The 23,427-nt window shown below is 43.7% G+C and overlaps 2 pseudogenes; one reads left to right on the forward strand and one right to left on the reverse strand.

The window, feature by feature from the left end:
- The first annotated feature begins 838 nt into the window (after positions 1 to 838).
- On the forward strand, positions 839 to 3,089 carry LOC100343580 (uncharacterized; annotated as a pseudogene).
- Positions 3,090 to 21,166: 18,077 nt separating this feature from the next.
- On the reverse strand, positions 21,167 to 21,278 carry LOC127483106 (U2 spliceosomal RNA; annotated as a pseudogene).
- Between the last annotated feature and the right edge of the window lie 2,149 nt (positions 21,279 to 23,427).

Genomic DNA, 23,427 nt, shown 5'->3' on the forward strand with positions numbered 1-23,427 from the left:
TCTCAATATCACTAGCCATCAAGGAAATGCAAATCAAAACCACAATGAAGTATCATCTTACTCCAGTTAGATGTTTATTATCAAAAATATGAAAATAGCACATGGTGGAAAGGATGTGGAGAAAAGGAAACCCATATACACTGTTGGTGATAATGCAAATTAGTACAACCATTATGTAGAACAGTATGGATATTCTTCAAAAAGCTAAGAATGTATCTACCATATGATCCATCTATCCCAAATCTATATACGATTTTTTTGCAACAAGTTTGCCACCAGAACATAGGTGTAGTAAAACCACCACTCAGTCAAAGCTGAAATGGGAAAAGAAAACACTCCTGTGGGGAGCAACTGGGAGCAACTCGGACTAGACTAAGTTACTGGAATTAAGACTTATTCTATGCATCTGCTCTCCCACAATATGGCACTGGGAGAGGAGGAAACAGCTTCTACACAACTGCCTCCAGTTCAACCAATAAACAGCAGGACCTGCTCCTGATTGGAGGAGAGCAGCGTACTCGGTGTGTGGGTAGCAGAGTTGGGATTGGTGGAAGAGGACTATAAAGGAGGAGAGAGACAACATGCACCAGGAACATCTATCTGAAGGAACACCTGTGCAGCCCCCGAGAGAGCCGGCCGGCGGTGTGCCGCTCCCCTGCGGAAGTGGGGAAAGCGGCGGGGGGAACCGCCCTTCCACAGAGGTGGAAGGGACGGTAGCCAACCCGGGAAGAACCAGCAGCAAACCCGGGGAGGGCCGAGCAGACAAAAGAACAGCGCAGGGTCCTGTGTCGTTCCTCCACGAAGAGGGGGAGCGACATAATGGTGCCATGACTCGGATATGAAGCCTAGGCAGGGTTTAGTGTCGTTCCTCCATGAAGAGGGGGAGCGACACACTCCCATCACCGTTGTTGTTATTGGACACGTAGATTCAAGCAAGTGCACCTCTACTGCCCATCTGATCTACAGAGGAGATGGCATCAACAAAAGAACCATTGAAAAGTCTGAGAAGACTGCTGAGATGGGAAATGCCTTGGTCTTGGATAAACTGAAAGCTGATAGTGAGCATGGTATCCCCATTGACATCTGTGGAAATCTCAGACCAGCCAGTATTACATGACTATTATTGATGCCCCAATGAGAGGAGTTAGTAACAGTAAAAAATGGCAAGTAGACAGAGAGAGTGAAGGGCTCCACCATGATGAACTTGTAACATAAAAGAATGTAAAGCATTTTGGTAATCAGTCAGGAAAATCTGGCTCTGGTGCACAGGTAAATAGGTGACCAGGTTATAGTGGTCAGATGCTGACTATAACCAGTTTCAGGAGTTTGATGAAGATAAGCAACTCCCCCGACAGGCTAAGGTGCTTTTGCTGTTCAGTAGAGTCTTTTTGCTTTATGTATATGAATCCCCACCACCAGACTTCAGTTCATATCTTTCCCTTCTTATTAACAGGAATTCTTGCCATTCTGTTCTTTCAATAAAATTCTCTGCAAATCACTTGCTCAGCTGGTAGTTCATTGACCTCATGCTTTGCCATGGATAGAGCAAGTTTCTGGGGTTCATCTTAATTGCAACACCAAGACACAGAGACCTTATCAAAGACACGATTACAGGCACACATCAGGCCAACTGTGTTGGTTAAGTCAATGAATTTGAAGCTGTGATCTCCAAGAATGGGCAGGCCTGTGAGCATGCCCTCTGGTTTACACACTGGATGTGAAATCTCTGATTGTTTCTGTTAACCAAATGGATCCCACTGAGCCACCCTACAGCCAGAAGAGATACAAGGAAAACATAAGGAAGTCAACACCTACAGTAAGGAAATTGGTGATAACTCTGACGTGGTAGCATTTGTGCCAATTTCTGGTTGGAATGGTGACAACATACTGCAGCCAAGCTCTAATATGCTTTGGTTCAAGGGCTGGAAAGTCAGCACAGAGGTGGTGGCAATGCTGGAAGAACCACAATGCCAGTGAACCCACAAGGTCCTGGACAGCATCCTCATCCTCCCACCAACTCATCCAGCTGGCAAGCCTTTATGCTTGCCTCTACAGGAGGTCTCTGCCAAATTGGTGATATCGGTGCTGTTCCTGTGAGCCGAGTGGAGATTGGCATTCTCAAACCTGGCATGGGGGTATCCTTGCTCCAGTCAACATCACAACGGGAGTAAAATCTGTTGAAATGCACCATAAAGTATTTTTCTTTTGTAAAAATATTTCTTTAAAATACAGTATACATATTAAGAGATGCACTTAAGTGTACAGATCAATGACTGCTTTGTCATCTGGACATTCTCATAACCAACATGCTAATTAAGACCAAAGCATTACTAATACCACCCCAGGAGTCTTCACGTCCGTCCCCCTGTGCATTTCTTGTTTCTAACATGGAGAACAAGAGTATATTGTCATTACATGGCATGATGCAATGAAGCAACATTTCTAGTGATCTGACACACACACACAATTTTTATCCTCTCTATACTAGCTGCCATAAATAAGAGAAAAGGTGCTATTTTTCATTTGGGGTCTTGAAATGCACCATGAAGCCTTGACTCTACCTGGGGACCACGTGGGCTTCAGTGTCAAGAATGTTGTCTGTCTAAGGTCTTCATATGGCAACGTTTCTAGTGACAGCAAAGCAGCCCACCAATGGAGGCAGGTGTCTTCACTGCTCAGGTGAGGATCCTGAGCCATCCAGACCAAATCAGTGCTGGCCATGTGCTTGTACTACACTGTTGCACAGCTCACATTACTTGCAAGTTTGCTGAGCTTGAGGCAAAGATTGACTGTTGTTCTGTTAAGAAGCTTGAAGGAGGCCCTAAAGTCTTGAAATCTGGTGATGCTGTCATCACGGACAGGATTCCTGGCGAGTCCATGCCTTCTGAGAGCTTCTCTCGTGCTCCTTCTCTGGGTCATTTTGCTGTACATGATGTAAGATAGACATCATCATGTCTCTCTGAAGTATCATCAGTGAAGTGGACTAGAAGGCTGCTGAAGCTGGCAAGGTCCCCAGGTCTGCCCAGAAAGCTCAGAAGGCTATGAATATTATCCCTAATATCTTTCTCCCAGTCTTTGAGAACTTCTGAATGTTCTTATCAATTTTTGAGATCCGCTTCTTGCATTTCTTCTATCTCATCATCTTCATAATCTTGAATTGGGGTGTCTATTTCATTTGGGGGCATCATAGTGTCTTCCTTGTTCTTGTTACCTCAGCTTTTGCGTTTGTTTGGCATATTGGAGATATTCTTTGTTTTTTTCTCATTATACTGTGACTCTAGATTAAGAGGACTGTCTGCTTTTGATGGATCCTTAGAGGCTGTGATGGGTGTGGCCAGAGAGCTCTGGTTCTACAGGGTTAAGGGTGTGCCAAAGGTGATTCACCCTGATTGTTCTCTTGCTTGCTCTCGCGCTCTCTCTCTTTTTTTTTTTGACTCAGTTGGGAAGTAATTCCACACAGCTGAATGGAATTGAGAGTAGTTGATGTATGAAATCTGGCCCCTGTGGGTATTCCTTTGCTTACCAGAGTCAGGTTTTTCTGCTTGGCCAATGAGGGGCACCTGCTTTACATATGCAAAATGGCGCACACTGCTTTACTTACGTAAAATGGCGCCTGCCCTTTGTCTTGCTCGGCTCTGTAAGGTGAGTGGAGAGAGAGGCTAAATGTCCTTGCCGGTTCCCCTTATTTATTCGATTTTTTTCTCTCCTCCAGCCAGCCTGGTGAACGTTCCCCAATGGGGTTTCAGGCCTCGTTCTCTGCAGGCTTTTTCTGCCTTTCCCTGCCAACGTCTCGGGTTACCGAGAGAGGTTTTTAGCTCACCTCCCCTTCCAGTGCTGGGCGCAGACTCTGCGGCTCTGGCAGGTCCCGCGGGTCCCGCGGGTCCCGCAGCTCGGCTTCCCAAGGTGGGTGACCTTCTCCCAGTCTTGATCAGTGGTGGAAGAATGGTCTCAGAACTTTTTGTCTCAATTGACCAAGTTTAAGAGTAGAAGACTGGTTCATGATACTGCGCATTGTAAAAGCTTCAGAAGGAAAGGAGAATATTTTGTGGTCCATTTTGTATGTGCTTGCGTGTGTGGCAGTTTTATGTATTAGTTTTCAAAATCAGTACTTTTTAATAGAAACAACCAATAATCTGTAGCAGAAATTTGATATCTGTCAAAATGAAGTTTAAAGTGAAAAAATAAATATATAAAAGAGATAACTGCACTCCCATTTTCATTGCAGCATTATTCACAGTAGCCAAGGTATATACTTAGAACACTTATCCAGTGATGAATGAATGGATAAAGAAAATGTGGTAGGGGCCGGCGCCATGGCTCACTTGGTTAATCCTCCGCCTGTGGCGCCGGCATCCCATATGGGTGCCGGTTCTAGTCCCAGTTGCTCCTCTTCCAGTCCAGCTCTCTGCTGTGGCCTGGGAGCACAGTGAAGGATGGCCCAAGTGCTTGGGCCCCTGTGCCCACATGGGAGACCAGGAAGAAGCACCTGGCTCCTGGCTTCAGATCGGCGCAGTGGGCCTGCCATAGCGGCCGTTTGGGGAGTGAACCAACAGAAGGAAGACCTTTCTCTCTGTCTCTGTCTCTCATTGTCTATAACTCTACCTGTCAAATAAAAAAAATGTGGTAAATATACACAGTGGAGTATTATTCAGCCATAAAGAAGAATTAAATAAAAACATCTGCAGCACAATGGATGGAACTGGAGCTCATTATATTTAGTGAAATAATCCAGACACAGGAAGAAGGCAAATACTGCATGTTCTTCCTCCTAGAGACTGGAAAGGGCTGGGGGGAGGGGGAGGGTTGGATAATGGGCACCAAAACACAGTAGGGTGAATCTGGTATATTGTAGCACAGTGGGATGACTGCAGCTCAGGACAGCGTATTGTCTTCTATATAAGGTACTGGAGCAGTGCAGCTGGTAGTCTGTAAACATGAACCACAGATAAGGAGGTGGAAATCTTGGTGACCTGGTATGCTCGGCTTATATATACAGTGAGATGCTGCTCTGGACCCATTAAAGACATGCCAGTATTGCATGTAATTCAAAATTTAAATGTGAATTTTAAAAAATAGAATATTCCATTGATGTTGCCGGGAAAATGATGATCCTTAGGAGTTCTGGCTGTTTGGAGAGACCCAAGAGCAACTACTTTTGGTAGATGCCCTGGTGGCATCCCTGTAGTTGGAGAAGAGCCTTTCAGATGCCCAAGGAATCCTAGTAGGCCGATGGCACCCTGCGGCTTGAGGGCTGGCCAGGTTCACCATGGTCTGTCAGGTGGCGAGCTGTTTCCCTGAGATGTTTATTGCTACAGTGTGTGTGAAGACACCAACATAGATCAAGAAATGCAGGCAAGGAAGGACAGCCAACAAAAGGGGGAAGGAAATAAGAGGCTTTGAGACTTCGATTTAAAATTCATGAAACCAGAAATGAATGATTTAAAGCGTATTTGTTTATGTTTGTTTACCACTTGGTGCCTAGTGTTCTTATGATATAATTTGCTTCACAATTTTAGGATCTATTTTACATACCAATAACACCTTACCCTTCCCTGTATATAGTGCATCTCATCCAGAGACTGTGTGGGTATCTATCTATAGATCTATAGAGACGCACACTCACTCACACAGCATAGCTAATATATACACAGAGGGAGAGACAGCAAGTCACCTCATCCCAATAAATATTTTGGTAGTGAGATAGTGTGTTGAAGGATGATAAACAGTGCAAGTTTTCCAAGTCTGCCTGTCCAGTGACTGACTAAACCACAACATGGGTTTGCATTTTTCTCTTGCTTCCTGCCACACTTAACCCAGAGTTGATGGACATTGAAAATCAACCAGCAGGAATTATACTCTATTTAAACAGTTTAAATTTTATATCTACAGAGGATTGATGACTGATTAAACTATCAAATTATAATGTTAAGAAAACTTATGGGAAAATGATTTTCTAGGTGTTCTAAAAATATAGTACTGTAGGTTGATAATAGCATAATAAGTTCAAAAGGGCGTCTGGGCTGGCATACTCACCAAATTTTAGATTCTTGTGATTTGATATATAGGAAGATAAGCTTATATTACACAACTTTAGCACGCGAAGACCAGGAGCTGGCTTTTATAATAAGTCAGCTCATTCCAAATTATTTTCTTTTCCTAGGTTTTGCAGCCGTGTGACCGTTTCTGAGTATAACAGATTCTCTCTATGCCCAAATATTTAATTTGGAGAGCAGAAGCTTCAGGTATAAATATTTTATATTGTATTAACAAGGATGCTTATTGCAACCCTGCATATAATATTGAAATACTGGAACAGCCTAAATGGTTGTATAAATATAGTAGATTTATCCAATATCTTCTTGAATAAAGGATGATGTATGCATGCATATACTGCCCACGAAGACAGCCATGTTGTGTTAGTAACTATTAACATCAGATTGTAGAATAGCATATGTAGTATAATTCACTTATATGTGATTATAGGCAGATAGATGGATATATAGGTAAATAACAGTGGGTGTGAGTAAATGGAGCTATTACATAGGAGGGGGTCCCCAAAATCCATGGAAAATGTGAATTATATTTTAATTCGATTTTTCCATTAAACTTTTGAAGTGCCCTTGTATACTGACATATGAGTATAGCAAGGAGCAGTTCATCAGTTGTTAGCTGGGATCATTTCTACCCGACCCTTGAGGACATTTACTCTTAATACCTTGTTTGAAACAATGATCATCCACTCTTCTTACAGGAGTTAGGCATGCACAGCATCTGAACCAGGCTGCTCATCACTCTCCTCCTTGCAGTATTTTCTCCACTTGGCTTGCAGGATAGGAGCCTGTCCTGGTGGTCCAGTTCCTCATAGGCCATCTGTCAGTTCCCTTCTACCTCCTGTTCTTTCTTTTTTGAAAAGCTTTGTTTTATTTATTTGAAAGGCACAGTTACGGGGCAGGGGATGGGAAGTGATGGATCTTCCATTTGCTGATTCATTCCCCAAATGACCCCCATGGCCAGGGCGGGGACAGAAGGAAGCCAGGAGCTAGAAGCTTCCTCCTGATCTCCCATGTGAGTGCAGGGGCCCAAGCATTTGGGCTATCTTCCTCTGCTTTCCCAGGGCCATTAGTGGGAGCTGGATGGGAAGTGGATTGTGGATCGGCAGCCGGGACTTGAACTGGGGTCCATATGGGATGCCAGCATCTCAGGCTGCAGCTTTGCCTGCTATACCACAGCACTGGCCCCTTCCTGATTTCTTAATGCTGGAACGAGTCAAAGTTCCATCTCTGGTTCTCTTCTACTACTTTGGAGGCCTCCCCCAGGCTTATGTCTTTAAACGCCATTGATGCTGCATACTGTCAATCATCCTTCAGCATCCTTGTGTCTCTCTTCTCTTTCTCTCTAGAAGCTAGGGGGTTAAAATGGTATTTCCTAGACTCTTTTGCCACTTGGACCATGAAGGCAATCAGGTTCCGCCATTGAGGACTCAGAAAAAGGCAGGATATGGAGAAGATGCCATCCATATCCCTATGTTGGCTGTACCTGACACACAAGTCCCAACAGACCCGAGTGTTTCCAGCGTTCACATCGCTACATTTCACGTCCCTTCGCCCGTTTCCTGGGTGGGAGGCACATATGGTGGTCATGATGACAGTTTCTCATTACTGCTGTGAGGGAAGGACTTCAGAATTTAAAAATCTGAATTTCATCCTTCTGGGCCTCCTGTCCAACTCTGTCCTTGACATCGCTGTTTGAATTTGCAATGGGCATCTCATGTCATCCAAAACTTAAGTGCCTCCTAGGGTCTGTGTTAGCAGGAAGCTGGAGTCAGGAGCCAGAGCAGGGAGAAGAATGCAGACACTCTGAAGGGAACACGAGTGTCCTAATCAGAATCTTAACCAGGAAGCCAAATGCCTGCCCCTTCATTTGTTTTCCTTAATGGAGAGAGAGAGAGAGAGAGAGAGAGAGAGAGAGAGGTAGAAAATAACATACGTTAGGGCTCATATGTGGAATATGGGCTGATTCTCACTTTGATGCTGCAGCTTTATCAACCATCCTAGCAGCACAAATGTCAGCATTAGCTATAATAAATAGCACATACTGTGTACCAAATCCTACACAAGGAATTATTTATGTTTAATCTTTTTATCAAAAATCAAAAAAGGGGGGAAAAGAAGAGAAAAAGGCAATAACACCAAACCACAAGATAACCCTGAGATGGGTTATGCTCCTTGCCTGCTCCAGTTCTTCTGCCTTGAAGTTCTCTTCCCTGGAGACAACCGCTTTAACCACTATAACTGTTTTCCCAGTTACTTACCTCCATATTTTAAAGTAATAAGGTTGTATTTCAATTCAATATCTTCAATGTTCTGCTTTAAATATTTAGTGACTCTACACCTTGGGAGATGATGACTCAACTTCCCTATGGCACCTCTTTCATCTTCTCCTCCCCCATTCTTTCAGTATAGCTATTTCAAATCTTTTAATTTCAGCCTTTGTTTCATTATGACCTTATAAATATTTACAGCTAAAACTTTTTATGTTGTTTTTAATTTTCCTTGCAGTTAATGACCTTACTTTTAATATTTATTTATTTATTACTTATTTTTAAAGACTTATTTATTTTATCTGAAAGGCAGAGTTACAGAGAGAGATCTTCTATCTGCTGGTTCAGTTCCCAAATGGCCACAAAGGCTTGGGTTGGGCCACGCCGAAGTTAGGAGCCTGGAGCTTCATCCAGATCTTTCTGGGTACAGGGGCCCAAGTATTTGAGCCATTTACTGCTGCTTTTCCAAGCTCATTAGCAGGGAGCTGCTTTGAAAGTGGAGCAACCGAGACACAAAATGGCACCCATATGGGATGCCAGTGTCACAGACAACAGCTTAACCCGCTGTGCCACAATCTAGTCCCATGGCCTTACTTTTTAAAAACGTTGCTTTCCAGTAGAAACTGGCGCAAGCCCTTGGGCCCTTGCACCTACATGGGAGACCTGCTCCTGGCTCTTGGCTTCAGATAGGCAGAACTCCAGCCATTGTGGCCAATTGGGGAGTGAACCAGTGGATGGAAGACCTCTCTCTCTGCCTCTCCTTCTCACTCTGTGTAACTCTGACTTTCAAGTAAAATAAATAAATCTTTAAAAAAATTGTTGCTTTCTATCATCACTAATTATTTTTTTCAATTCTGAAAACACTAACCATCCCCTTAGTCAAACACATTAAGCAATCTACCAGTTGCTTTTACTTTTTGTTCTAGTCAACTTGAATTCTTAACCCTTCTGTTTATGTAGGGATGCCACTGTGTGTCTATCATTTAGGACCTCTTCTTGCTGTAATCTTTGGGATTGCCTATTTCCTGGTTCCCTTTTTTTCTTCCTGTTTTTATTTCCTTGTTTTGTTGGGTGATAGCCTTATGAGATTCCTGAGAAAGCAAAAGAGAAATTTTAATCTTAAGTGTAATTATTCTATCTCACACTTAATTGATAGTTTGGCTGGGTACAGAATTCTAGTATGGACCTCATTTTCCCTGAGACTTTGACAGCTTTACTTCACTGTCTTCTAACTTCCAGTACTGCCATTGAGATATTTGATGCCACTATTTTTTTTTTTTTTTTGTGACCTTTTGAATAGGATCTACCACAATTCCCCTTAGAAAGTTTTTAGGACCGCTTTCTGTGTGCTACCTGGGAATTTCAATGTGGCTTAATAATAACTGTATTTCATTTCTTCTTCAGGGTACTATGTAGGCTGTTTCAAACTAGAAAATTATGTCCTGCTATTCTGAACATTTTTCAACAGTTTTTATCATAATGTCTTCTCTTTTTTCTCTGTTTTCATTTCTGAAACTAGTATTGGTTGGATGTTGAATTCCCTGGATGTCTTAGATTTCATTTGTGAACTTTTTTTTTTAAATTTTTTTTTGACAGGCAGAGTGGACAGTGAGAGAGACAGAGAGAAAGGTCTTCCTTTGCTGTTGGTTCACCCTCCAATGGCTGCCGCGGCCAGCGTGCTGCGGCCGGCACACCGCGCTGATCTGATGGCAGGAGCCAGGTGCTTCTCCTGGTCTCCCATGGGGTGCAGGGCCCAAGCACTTGGGCCATCCTCCACTGTACTCCCTGGCCACAGCAGAGAGCTGGACTGGAAGAGGGGCAACCGGGACAGAATCCGGCGCCCCGACCGGGACTAGAACCCGGTGTGCCGGCGCCACAAGGTGGAGGATTAGCCTAGTGAGCCGCGGCGCCGGCCCATTTGTGAACTTCTAATATACATTTTTCTGCTTCCTAAAATATTACTTCACCTTTGTTTGAACCTATTTATGAATTTTTTCAATTTCTTATATTTTTCATTCCTAACTGTTCTTGCACGGACCATGGACAAGACTCTGCTGTGTGATCTTGGGCAAGTCACTTACCCTTTCTCTGCCTGTTTCCTCATCTGTGAAATAGGATACTAGTACCTACCTCATAGGGTTGTTATGGTGACTAAATGTTTCAATATTTATAAGGCACTTTGTAGAGTACTTGGCACACAGTAAGTTATAGGTAGGCATTAGGTAAGCACAGCATATAAAGAGCTCCCTGCCCTTGTTTCATGGAGGCAGTGTCTGTGCTGTTTCCCTGGGAGTACTGTTGCCTTCTGCATTGCTTGTGCTACCTCCTCTTCGCTGCTGCTTAATTTCCACCTCTTTCATGGTAGAAACACTTCTCAAGTGTGTGGTGATTGTTGGTTGTACACGTGTATCTATTGGAGAGCCATAGAAAGCCGGGTGGAGCTGTGTGCGTGTGTGCATTTTCTATTGCTCTTCTAATGAGTTATCACAAGTAGAATGCTTAAATCAACACAGATTCATCACCTTCCAATTCTGAGGGTTGGAAGTCCAGCATGGAACTCACCAGCCTAAAATGAGGGTGTTGGCAGGGCTGCTTCCTGGTCTCCAAGGGGGAATCTGTTTCCTTGCCCTTCCCTATTCCTAGAGGAAACTTGCATGATTAGGGTCATGGTCCCCCTCCTCCAACTTCAAATCCAGTGATGTTGGGTTGAGTCCTCATATCTTTTAACTCACTCTAGCCCATAGTCTCAGCTCCCTCTGCTTTCCTCTTGCATCTCCTTCTTTTACCTTTAAGGAGCCTTGTGATTTCATTGGCTCATCTGAAAACGTAGGACAGTTTCCCTAATTTAAGATTGGTCATTTTCCTCAGAATCAGCCCTTAAGGCATTTGGATCTGGCCGAAAAGCCCATGATAGTATTTCAGGCATGGGAAGCCAAGACACTCTGGGGAAAAAAAAAAACCAAAAACAACCAAAACCTAAATGAAAGATCTCTGCGAGTGAGATCCCAGTGGAAAGAATGGGTCATCAAAGAAGGAGGTACCTTTCTCTGAAGGGAGGAGAGAACTTCCACTTTGACTATGACCTTGTCTAAATATGATCAGAGTCAGCGAACTCAAAAGGCTTCCATAGCCTTGGCAACTCCTGACAAGAGCCTAGGGTGATTACTGATGCCATAAACAAGAGTGTCAATTTGTTAAGTCAACAACAGGAGTCGCTGTGCACTTACTCCTCATGTAGGATCTCTGTCCTTAATGTTCTGTACATTATGATTTAATGCTATAACTAGTACTCAAACAGTATTTTTCACTTTGTGTTTCTGTGTGGGTGCAAACTGTTGAAATCTTTACTTAATATATACTAAACTGATCTGTATATAAGGATAATTGAAAATGAATCTTGATGTGAATGGAAGGGGAGAGGGAGCAGGAGAGGGGAGGGTTGTGGGTGGGAGGGAAGTTATGGGGAAGGGGGAGCCATTGTAATCCATAAGCTGTACTTTGGAAATTTATATTCATTAAACAAAAGTTAAAAAAAAAAGATTGGCCATTTTGCAACTTTAGCCCATCTTCAACCTTAATATCCCTCTGCTGCATGACTTCACATATTCACAGATTCTGGGGATTAGGTCCCTAGTAAGGGGCCACTATTTTACCCAGAGCAGTGTATGTGAATCCCCTCTACCTACAGACTTTGCTGAGCAGTGACATTGACCTTTCCCTGGGCTCTCTGACTATCTGTAGTGGTAGGCATCTTCTATAGGACAAGTTGATTTCTTTAAAGAATAAAAATTCAACTTTCTGCTAATGGATGTTTTGGGGGGGACAGGGTATCCCAGGCCACAGCCCTTTAAGAGACTGAAACCTCAATTCCTTTCTGAGGTCAGGAAGACACAGCTCATTGCCTGCCTGTGTGATTTATAGCAAAGCTGTTGAAGATCTGACGCTGCCCTATGCAAACTTCTTTTCTCTTTTCAAGGACATGATTTTGACATAATTTCAGACATATTGTCAAAACTGCATCCACCACAAGGAAGTGCCTTATCCTCACCACTCAGATTCCTCAACTGATAATGGTTGCTTTTCCATTCCCTCTCTCAGTATATGCACAAGGTGGATCCTGTCTTCTTGGCAGGAGTATTTGATTCCTATAGCAGTATTGCCACACACATCATGGCTCCAACAACACAGGCTGATCATCTTACAGTCCTGTAAGTCAGCATTCTGAAACTGGGCTTCATGGACCCATATGAAGGTTTTTGCTAAGACTCATTCCTTCTGCAGGCTCTAGAGGGAACTCACTTTCTTGAACTTTATGTCCTCCAAGGCCACCAAATTCCCTGTGCTTGTGGGCCCATTTCTCCACCTTCAAAGCTAGCAGACTAGCATCTGCTCCCTATTCTACCTCTCTCTTCCACATTCGAGGGCCCTTATGATTACATTGGACCCACCTGGATAACCCAAGATAAACTCCTTAAAATCAGTTAGTTAGCAACCTTCATTCCATCTGCAACCTTAATTCCTCCCTGCAACGTAGGGGACTAAGACATGGACCATTACTCTGCTTTCACCACATGTACCCATCATCCTTTAAGCACTTCTGTATTTTCTGGAAAAACAAGATAGTCTAGGTTCATTTGTCTTCCCTCTCCTTGCTCTGGAATTAGCCATCTATTGCCTCATTTAATGCACAACAAGACAGGGACTGGAATTCAGTGCGTCTTATCTCACGCCCCTGCCCCAAGCTGTTGGATTGCTCTGTATGGCATGGAACCTTGTTCTCCTAACATAAAACCCATTTTGAGAGTGAAGAAATTGAATCCCCATTTACTATTGAGAGTAAGTATTAAGTAATACTTTCCAGTGTGTATCTGAGTATGGGAAGTTGAGATAAAAATACCATGAGTATTTTTGACTGAAAATTATGTCTTGACTGACAACAATGGACCTTGTGATAATATTGCCTTTTAAAAAATTATTTATTGATTTGAGAGGCAGAGTTACAGAGAGAGTGAGAGACAGAAAGAAATGTCTTCCATCTGCTGGTTCATTCCCTAAATGACCGCAACAGCCAGAGTTATGCCAATCCAAAGCCAGGAGCCAGTTGCTTCTTCCGGGTCTCTCACTCAGGTGCAGGGGTCCAAGGACTTGGGCCATCTTCCATGCTTTCCCAGGCCATAGCTGACAGCTGCATCGGAACAGGAGCAGCCGGGACTTGAACCAACACCTGTATGGGATGCCGGCACTGCAGGCTGCGGCTTTACCCACTACACCACAGTGTCGGCCCCAATATTCCTTTATTGACTTTAAGTAAATGAAAATCTATGTGCTGAGATGCTTGTCTGAGATAAGTAGTTTTCTTGGAATCAACTCTATATACTTTTATAATACATATTCATATTATATCATTTTCAGTTACCAAGGCTCAATTTAATAATTTAATAATGGAGCTTTAATAAGTGAGTTGGGTTTCAAACATGAGCATTAAGCTACTTTGTTTGTTCACATTCTTGATCTGAAGTTAGTGATTAATTTAAGGATTGACTCGGATAATATTTCCTCACAACTTAATTAATGATGTTGATTTTGGCATAACATTTAATTTTTTATTTTTTTGTGTGCAAGATGATGTGTTCAACTTAACAATGTGGGCTAGAGTTGATTGAGCCCAGTATAACAGGAAACCGTTGAGATATTAACCACCCGCTCCAACCAGCATTTATAATAGAAATAAGCTTTCACCATAAAGTCTCTCCAACAGCCCTTGTAACTATAATGGCACTAGCAGGTGCCACCACAATAAAGAAGCCAGCCTCCCGGTGAACAAATATTAAATTAAAAAAATCAATCAATCTGCAGTCGCAGTTCTGTCTGGCCCCAGCATCATTTCTTCCAGCAAGGCAAGCTCACGGTTTGTCAGGGCATCTTGAACAGGTTAAAGCCCTTTGGAGTCATTGTTTTTAAAAAGCCTCCGAGGCGATCGGCTCTGGCACCAGCAAGTAAATACTGATGGGACTCAGCCTGTGAACAGGTCCTCTGGTCCTAAAACCAGGTGGGAGATGGCAGGAGTTCGCAGGGTGGGCTCATGTCAGTCCGTACTGTGGTGTTTCCTGTAGGAGAGCTACGAAAGAGCCATTTATGCCCCAGGGTGTGGCATCCTCAGGCTGGCGGTGTCCCCTGTCCCTCACTTGGCCTCAAGATAGCATCCTTAGCCTCTCCTGCACCATCCTTCTCTTTCTAAAGGGCTGTGGGCTACCCTTGACTGCCCAGGACACCTGAAGTCCTTCCTTTCACGTCTGTCTATTCCAAGACCCCTACCCTGCCCACTCTTTCTCTCTGATGCAGGAGTGGCCAGTTTCAACTCTCCAGCTCCCAGCCGCAGTGCCCGGCAGTCTGTTGGGCTCTACGGGAACTGTCCCTGAAGACTAATTTGGGAGCCTGCTGTGGAATCCCCACCGCACTGCCAGTGCTGTACCCCCAACAGCCGTGACAAGCCCCAGCTCTGGTGCTGGCTCACGGCCGTTGGCTGTCTGACCTCCAAGATGCTCTGATTTTCAGCCTCCACATTCTGCTTTGTCTGGGTTGAGGTTCTCTATCTGAGAATGATATAGAACAGTGCTTCTCCAACTCTGCTGGTGTAGAGATCAGCTGGAGACATTCCAAGGGGCCAGTTCTTAGTGAGTAGTTCTAACAGGAGCAGGAACCTGCACGTCTAATCAGCTCCTGTGTGCGCCTGAAGCTGCTGGCCCGTGGACCACACTTAGGGGAGCAGGATGGAGAATGAGGTGACTGGAGGAATCGTCAGAGATGAAGAAAATATTTCTGGGAGATGTGTGAAATCCCCATTGCTCTATAATGAAGCATATGCCTGCAAATTGTCTCTTCAACCAAATTACGAAGCATTTGGCTAACAAGCCAATGCAAAAAGGTCCATATAGATGACGTCATGTGTTTTCTAGTTAGGACTTCTGTGAACATAGTGCTAGGATGCTACCCTTGTGTCCGTGTGTAAACTATGGATTAACGAAACCCCTAAAATTAATTAACACATAATAAGTGACAGATAAAGGTAGTTTCCTACTCTGCCTCCACATAATTTGTGACATTTTTCTTTGGATCAGGGAGGAGATTTATGGATAGTTTGTAGAGAGTGGCCTATGTGAAATAAAAAAAAATGAAAGCTAAATTTACTAAAAACGTTCCTCTGTCACTGAATGAAAGATTCTTTACCCTCATTTCATGTGTTTTCATTTTCATGTTGAAAGAGGAAGAAAAAGTTGACAACGTTCTGTGCACACTTTAAACCAACAGCTCTTCTATCTTTGCTCTGGGCAAAAAATCACCATAAACAAGAACAGATCTGAGGCTCTAAGCTGATGCCTCTGATTTAGGCCATAGTTGTATTAAAACACCTGTCACACACATGCAGCTGGTACTTTTTAAAAAACAGTTTTCCATTTGACAGGAGTTTTCTGGATAATTTCCTGGTGTGTATTTCTTACTCCATCAGGAATGTTTCAAGTTGGATAATACAGTAATTTAGAAGGGGAGATGATGGATAGGGAGAGATTCTGGCACAAAACTGCATTTTGGGAGTCTGGTCCACCTGTGGAGAGGGTGTGTGTGTGTGTGTGTGTGTGTGTGTGTTGTGGTGGTGTTATTGGTGTTGGTGTAGAGGGTAGAAGGCCGAGGGAACACTGACATAGCTCTAAATATGTCAGGAGCTTTAGTTCCTAAATCATGTAAGTCCTCCAAGGCTCAGATTTCTCATCCATAAAATGGGAATGGCAAGTAGTGCAGTGTAGCTATTGACTTCTCGTATTTCTTTGGAAAGCATATGAGATGATGCATGGAAATGAAATGGAGAAAGTCATAAACCTATGGCCACATCCTAAACTTTATTAGAGTAGTTCTGAAAAGTCAGGTGTCAGGACATCCCCACATCCTTCATACCTTTGGCCTTAAACTCTGTGGTTCTTCACCGGTTAAATAAAGTGGTGAAGAACCTCGTTCTACCCCTGGTGGGAGGCCCATGCATTCCCTTTCCTCCCAAGCTTCAGCACATCTCCATGGAGTTCCCAGTGACTCCTGTCTCCTCCCCTAGAGGAGTCCTGGTTTCCTTCCTAGCTTGCCTTCGGTGGGTGGTCTTGTCACCCTGCCCTGTACAGTCCTTCCCAGTCTGGTGGTCATGGCCACTACTCTCTCTAGGGGGCTGTGTGCTCCTGTGGTTTTGCTGGTCATGGCGAGGCCTCCTTGCAGCAGACCGAGCCAGGCAGACATACCAAGTTCAACATGAGATCACTCCTGATCCTATGTGTCCCTTGAATTTTTGCCACACAGAACTTGTCACTGGCTCTTTTTTTTTAAGTGTCTGGTTTGCAGTCACGTTACTGGCCTTTCTTCCTTCTGGTTTCTCAGTCTATCTTCCTCACTGTCTTTGGGAGACATCCTTCTCAGCTAAACAGCCTCTTCTCCCGCTCCATCCCCTTCAGTCCTGTGCTGACCTGTGATGGGCTGGATCCCTTCTCCACCCCACCCTGCTCCGCCAAATCCTATGTTGATGTCTTAACCCCAGGAACTCACAATGTGACTGCAGCAGGAGACAGTGTCTTTACAAAGGTAAAATTTGGCCTTTAGGGTGCGTCCTGCTCCACTATGACTGGTGTCCTTTTAAGAGGGAGAGAAGAGGGAACACACAGGCACACACGCATACACACACCACCGTGTGAAGACTTGGCGGGAAGACAACCATTACCCTGTTACCTTAAAGTGAGGTAGAGACGCCTCAAAGAGCCCAGCCCTCCCAAGAGCTTAATCTTGGAGTTTCCGCTCCCAGGACTGTGAGAAGATAGACTCCTGCTGTTTAAGCCACTGGGTCTATGGGTGCGGGCTTTTCACACCAGCCCTAGAAAATGAATACTGACCAGTAAATAAATAAAGAAATGGATTATGGCTCGAGAAATAATGCGAAGCACTTATGTGATCTTTAAAGAGTAAAAGTGGAACAAAACCTGGTAAGATCAATGGTAATGATCTATTGTAGTTAACCCAATATACCCAAAACATTATCAAGTAACCAAAATAAAAACAATGGAACATTGGCACATCTTTTCTCATACTAAGTATTAAAAATTTGATGTGCATAAGAAGCTAGCACTGTGGTATAGTGGGTTAATCCTCTGCCTCTGGTGCCAGCATCCCATGTGGGTGCCAGTTCTAGTCCCCACTGCTCCTCTTCCAATCCAGCTCTCTGCTATGGCCTGGGAAAGCATTAGAAGATGGCCCTAGTGCTTGGGCTCCTGCACCTGTGTGTGGGAGACCTGGAAGAAGCTCCTAGCTTTGGATCAACTCAGGTCTGACCGTTGTGGCCATTTGGGGAGTGAACCAGTGGCTGGAAGACCTTTCTGTCTCTACCTTTCACTGTCTGTAATTCTACCTCTCAAATAAATTTAAAAAATCTTTTAGAGCCGGCGCTGCGGCTCATTAGAATAATCTTCCGCCTTGCGGCGCCGGCACACCGGGTTCTAGTCCCGGTTGGGGCACCGGATTCTGTCCCGGTTGCCCCTCTTCCAGGCCAGCTCTCTGCTGTGGCCCCAGAGTGCAGTGGAGGATGGCCCAAGTGCTTGGACCCTGCACCCCATGGGAGACCAGGAGAAGCACCTGGCTCCTGTCATCGGATCAGCGTGGTGCGCCAGCCACAGCGCGCTGGCCGCGGCAGCCATTGGAGGGTGAACCAATGGCAAAGGAAGACCTTTCTCTCTGTCTCTCTCTCTCACTGTCCACTCTGCCTGTCAAAAAAAAATCTTTTAGAAAAATTTGATGTGCATCTTACACTTTACGTATTTCAAGCGCTCAGTGGCCAGATGTTACAGTAGCTACCATCTCAGACAGCTTTAGTACCACAAAGCACTGCTATAAAAGTGGAAATGATCACTCCTTCAATGTGGTAATTTAAAAAAAAAATTGCCATCATGCAGAAATCGTCATCAGAGAATGCACACACTAGTTCCTACCCTTGTGGTCTTCTTGGACTCGTATCCAGATTTCTTGGTCGGGAAGAAGCATCCTGCTGAGGGGCTCACCTCAGCTGGTTTTGGGGGTTCTTTCCCTCTGATCTGTCCCTTGTTCAGGTTCACTCACAGCCCCATTTCTAAAAAGGACTGTGTGAGAACAGGACCCCAACCCTGGGTGCTCAGTAAGCACTAACAGCTGTTGTCCCTTTATTGTCTCTGATGTACTAAGTACCTATTAAATGCCTGACCCCACGCTCATTGCTGGGGGTACAGCATGAATGAGAAAAACAGTCTTCACTCTTGAGAACAGGAACCAGGTTTTCTGTTTTATTTCATGTTGTAAAATAGGTGCCAGAATAGATGATAAGCATTTCATACGTGTTTATGTAGCAGTAAAATCAAAATGTAAAAAAATATCAGAAAACATTGTGCGCTTGGTGTGGGTTTGGAATTTGGTGGCCAGGGCACAATGGGTTTTCCACAATTCCCTGTTTTCTCTCTCAGCAGGCGTTCCTCAGAGCTTGTCTGGCTGACTGTCAGTATGCTCTGTTGTGAGCGGTGTTTTGACAGCTCGAGATCAAATTTACTTTCCTGTAAGTTTCACTTGAATATCATACGAGATTGTTTGAGTGTTTAGTCTACATTGCCAATGGGCATTCAAAACACTGAAAATTACATGGAAGGGCTATGGAACACAGGAAATTTTAGAACAGGAAATCTCTGTAAGTCTAGTTGAGTTTGCAGTTGTGCCACCCCATAATTATTTTCCTTTGTAATGCTTATCTCCTTAAAATATATAGTGTTTGTGTAAATACACATATACATATGTACACCACACATTCATTAGCAAGCAGAACCTGCATAGTAGTTTGCACAGTAAATTCACCTCTCTCTTTGCAAAGAAATCCCACTAAAATTTACTTAATACCATGTTCTTTCTGGGTTTAAAAACATGCCCTTTCTTTTTTTCTTTTTCTTGACATTTGGTTCCTGCAAATCTCCCTCCTGGAAATGAGGACACTGGCAGTGAATTCCTTTCACATTTTCTTTTTTGTTGTTGTTACGAAGGAAAGTAGAACAACTGTGTTTCCAACCTTTGTAAATAATTAAGGTCCTTGAGTCCTTGTATCATTCGGGTTGCCCTCTGTTGTACCTTCTTGATTTCAATAATATTCTTTTCATATTAATGCGATCCGTCTTGTAGTACTGCTCGCGCTGCATTCCAAATGGAGACTCTGCTCCAGCCCCCTCCATTATAAAGCAATAATTGTTGTTGACCTGCATTCTCTGGCTGTACATCCACGGTTCCATTTCCTCTTTTTCAGCTGCCAGAATTTTCCCCTACAACTTGTTCACCCTCTACCTTCATGATTACCCAATGACCCATTAAACTTCAAACTTCAAGGTAAGCTTCACCCCCGTTCTGTCTGTTCCTGTTCACAGTCCCCTGCAAAATGCAACTGCTACACTAAAAAGCCATGCCTGCTGACGATATAAATACATTCCACAAGTGTGTGGAGACATTCAGACATGAGAGAGCCTGAATGAGCTCATGAAGGGATAGAAGAGGCAAATCAATGAAGTTTTCTGGGTCCAAGGAAGCAATAGCCACGTGTCCAGAAGGCCACTGCTGCATTGGTGCTGCTGGCAGAGGTGAACAACTCCCCCAGTGGAGCTGTTCTATGAGCTGCTGTCATGTTTCCTATACCTTTTTCTGACCCACCTGAGTCTCCCAGCTCTTCCTTGTGTCTCTAGTGCACCCAGTTTCTGGCTTCTTAGATGACCAGAACATTCTTCTTTCCCACCTCTAACACACTGTCTCTACCCAGTACAAATTATTCTGCACATGGCTGCCAAAATAATTTCTCATGCCTGGCATTGGGAACGTGGTGCTCAGTGACTTAATCCTCCAGCGACTCTTCATGGCCCTAATCAGATCAGTCCTTGCACTGCTGCCTGTGGAGGCCTCCAGCAACTTGAACTAGTCTTGCCTGTTTGAAGTGATCTCATGCCATTTTCCTGCCTTCTTATCTCCCCCTGCTAGATGTGGCCTCCTTCACATCTTCGTCCCCTTCTTTCTCTCCCCAATAACCTCACGTGGTTGTTTTTAACATCTTCTCACTTCTCTGTCTCTGCAAATTACGAATTGAAGTTCAACTTCTAAAAGTTGTGCTTAAATAACTTCACCCAGTCACCAACTGTTCTATTCATGCAACAGTGGCAAAATGCAAATATTTGTCTCAAACCATACCTCCATGTTGGAAATAGCTGTGTTCCTCTTAGATATGCACATTTATTCTAGAAGCGCCAAAGCCACTGGGAAGCTGGCACCGTTTTATCAGTTGCCTTCAGCTAATTTGCCATTTGGTTTTAAAAAATCAGACAAACTAATGATTTTATAATCACTTGGTTAGTAAATCATTGATTTTATCTGAAACTACTAGAAATATCTGGGCTGGAACAACTTAACTTTTTCCTTAATGTTTCTCAAGGGATTGTGGATGCATGTGTGTGTGTGTATGTGTGTGTGTGTGTGTATGTGTACATTGTATGTACTGGGAGAGGGGTGGGGTATCAAGATGATCTAGGCAAGATTTTTAAGAACACATATTTAAGACTCCTTTTTACCATCCAGGTTGTCCTTTGCTAAATCTTTTTTATTCTAATTATTCTCTTTTCATATTGATGATGGCCATTTTATGGGGTTGCCTTTGTGGCACCCCAGATGGAGCTGTTTCTCCAGCTACCTCCCTGTGACGTGATCACACCTGTGGAACTTCATTTCAGAGCAGCCCTGTCAAGATTCAAAGGGAGCAAAATAAAGCATCTCACTGCCATGAATTTAGCCCCTTTCCTTACCCTCTCCCGTTGGATAGAGGACACATCAGATATTAAACTGATAAGAACAGATACTACACTTGATCTTGGCTGAAAGGCCGAGAAGCAATACCCTCTCCCTTTGGAAAAAAAAATTAAAGGATATTTCCAACTTTGCTGATTTTTTGGGGAGAGATGCTCTCAATCCTTATTTTGAGAATGAAAATGGATCCCCCTTTCTGAAGGCATTTTGCCAATATCTGTTAAGAGCCTATATCTCCACTTCTGGAAATCCATCAGCAAAAATATTGTGAAAGATTTATATTAGTGCTGGAGTGCATGTAACTGGCTGGATTATGGCTATGCTGTAGATAGGACGTGGTGTGACCCAGCTATGCAGTGTGGGACATGGTGCGACCCAGCTCTGCTGTGGCTGGGACATGGTGGGACCCTTCTTCCTCTGTCTTTTGACCCGTCTTGGACAGCTGTGTCCAGAAAGCAAATGTGACTTTAATGTCGTGCCTGGCAGAGACAGGATCTTGCAACTTTTGAAAAATTAGAAAAATTGCTTTCTAAAAATCTCCCAGAGTTTCTGCATTCTAAGATGGGAAATCTAAATTTGTTCTTGGGGATTATTGAGTTGTTAACTGAATGGTCAACACGTCAGTAGCCTCCATGTCCATCAGAACTGTACATCCTCCGGATCTCATTTTCTTGAGAAAAAGCAATCTTTTTCTTGTTGAAGTCCCTGTTATATCTAGTTTCTGTTATTAGCAGCTAAAAGTAATTCCTAACTAATGCAGGATATTTATATGATAGTTACAAGCTGGCAGAATTTGGGATATCCAAGTTAAAAATACCCTGAAATTATTTTTATTTAACTTAGGAACATGTTTTAAGTGTGTAGTCTTGTAGATAAGTAGCAATGATGACAATTAGAGTATAGAGAGTAATAGTGTGCCAAGCCTGTCCACAGAGATGATTTTATTGGCTCACTGCAGCAAGTCTTAGTAAAGTGTTAACAGAAAGGAAACTTAGAGAGCTACACAGGGTGCTAGCTTTGGACTGGTGCTACCTAGTCTTATATTTTCGTCAGAGTATGGTAATGAGACAGGCATTCCCAAACAGGGGCATGACAAAGTCCTTGGATTTGCTGAGCTCAAAAATCTCTTCCAGCCACAAAAACTGTTATGCAACTGTATTTCTGACCTCAGTCAACAATCTACTGCTCCCATCTCAGCATCCCAGAAAGGTAGCGAACTGTCCCCTTCTTTTGCATTCTGGATGTGAGGGACCAAGCCTACATGGGAAAATATGAGTCTAGATGAAGGAGCCAGGAAAGGACATCTAGAGAGAGGCGTTCCTGTTTGTTTGTTTGTTGCTTGTTTTTTAAAACACCAGCGTCTTTGTAGGAAGGACCATGGTTTTGATACAAATAAAATGCCTTATTCACTTATTTTATTTGGCTGGCTTCCTTAGATGTTCCCATTTGCAGTCCTAGTCTAGCTGAATCTGGAACATTGAGGTAGCTCAGCGACATGTGATTGACAAGTGGGCGGGAATTACTCGTTAATTTAGGAACAGACCACCCAAACTATCTACTCATACCTTGATTTAAAAGATGGGATATTTTACAGAAAAAATGATATATCCTCCTCGTTGTATTTTTAAGCATTTCCCGTACATATTTGTGGTATTTGTGAAGTATAACTGACATCCATGTTAGCTTAAGTGCTTAGAACTATGTTATCAGATATTCCAGGTGCTAGGTACATTTGGCTATTTCTATTTCAACTGAAATAAATTAAAATAAAACAAGAAATTTAAAACGCAGAGCCGCAGTTGTAGCTGCCACATTTCAATGCTTGGTGACCATGTGTGGTTGGTGGTGACCATTCGGACAGTGCAAATGATAGAAGGTGTCCACTGACACAGAAAGTTCTAGCAGTGCCACTCTAGATGAGTGCACTCTCTCTCAACTGCTCCATTCCTGCAGTACAAGAGGAGGCAATGCAATCCCATTAGAAGAGGGTCCCCCACAGTGCTTTGTCTCCTGTGGGCAAGGGTGAGAGGCTTCACAGAATCTGGGGGATGGGCAGTTCCAAAATGCCCCCAGTTTATTCTCAGCTGTGTTCTCCCCTCCAGTGTCCCCCTGAGAATCACTGTTCCTGAAAGCCTGTGGTGTTGTGCTTCTCAGCCTTAGCTGCACGTTGGATCATGTGGAAACTCCTGGTGGCCAACCAGGCCCCACACAGCAGTTTTGTGTTAGTGGGGCACTGG

This window comes from Oryctolagus cuniculus, chromosome 4, assembly GCF_964237555.1.
Source record: "Oryctolagus cuniculus chromosome 4, mOryCun1.1, whole genome shotgun sequence".
NCBI lineage: Eukaryota > Metazoa > Chordata > Mammalia > Lagomorpha > Leporidae > Oryctolagus > Oryctolagus cuniculus.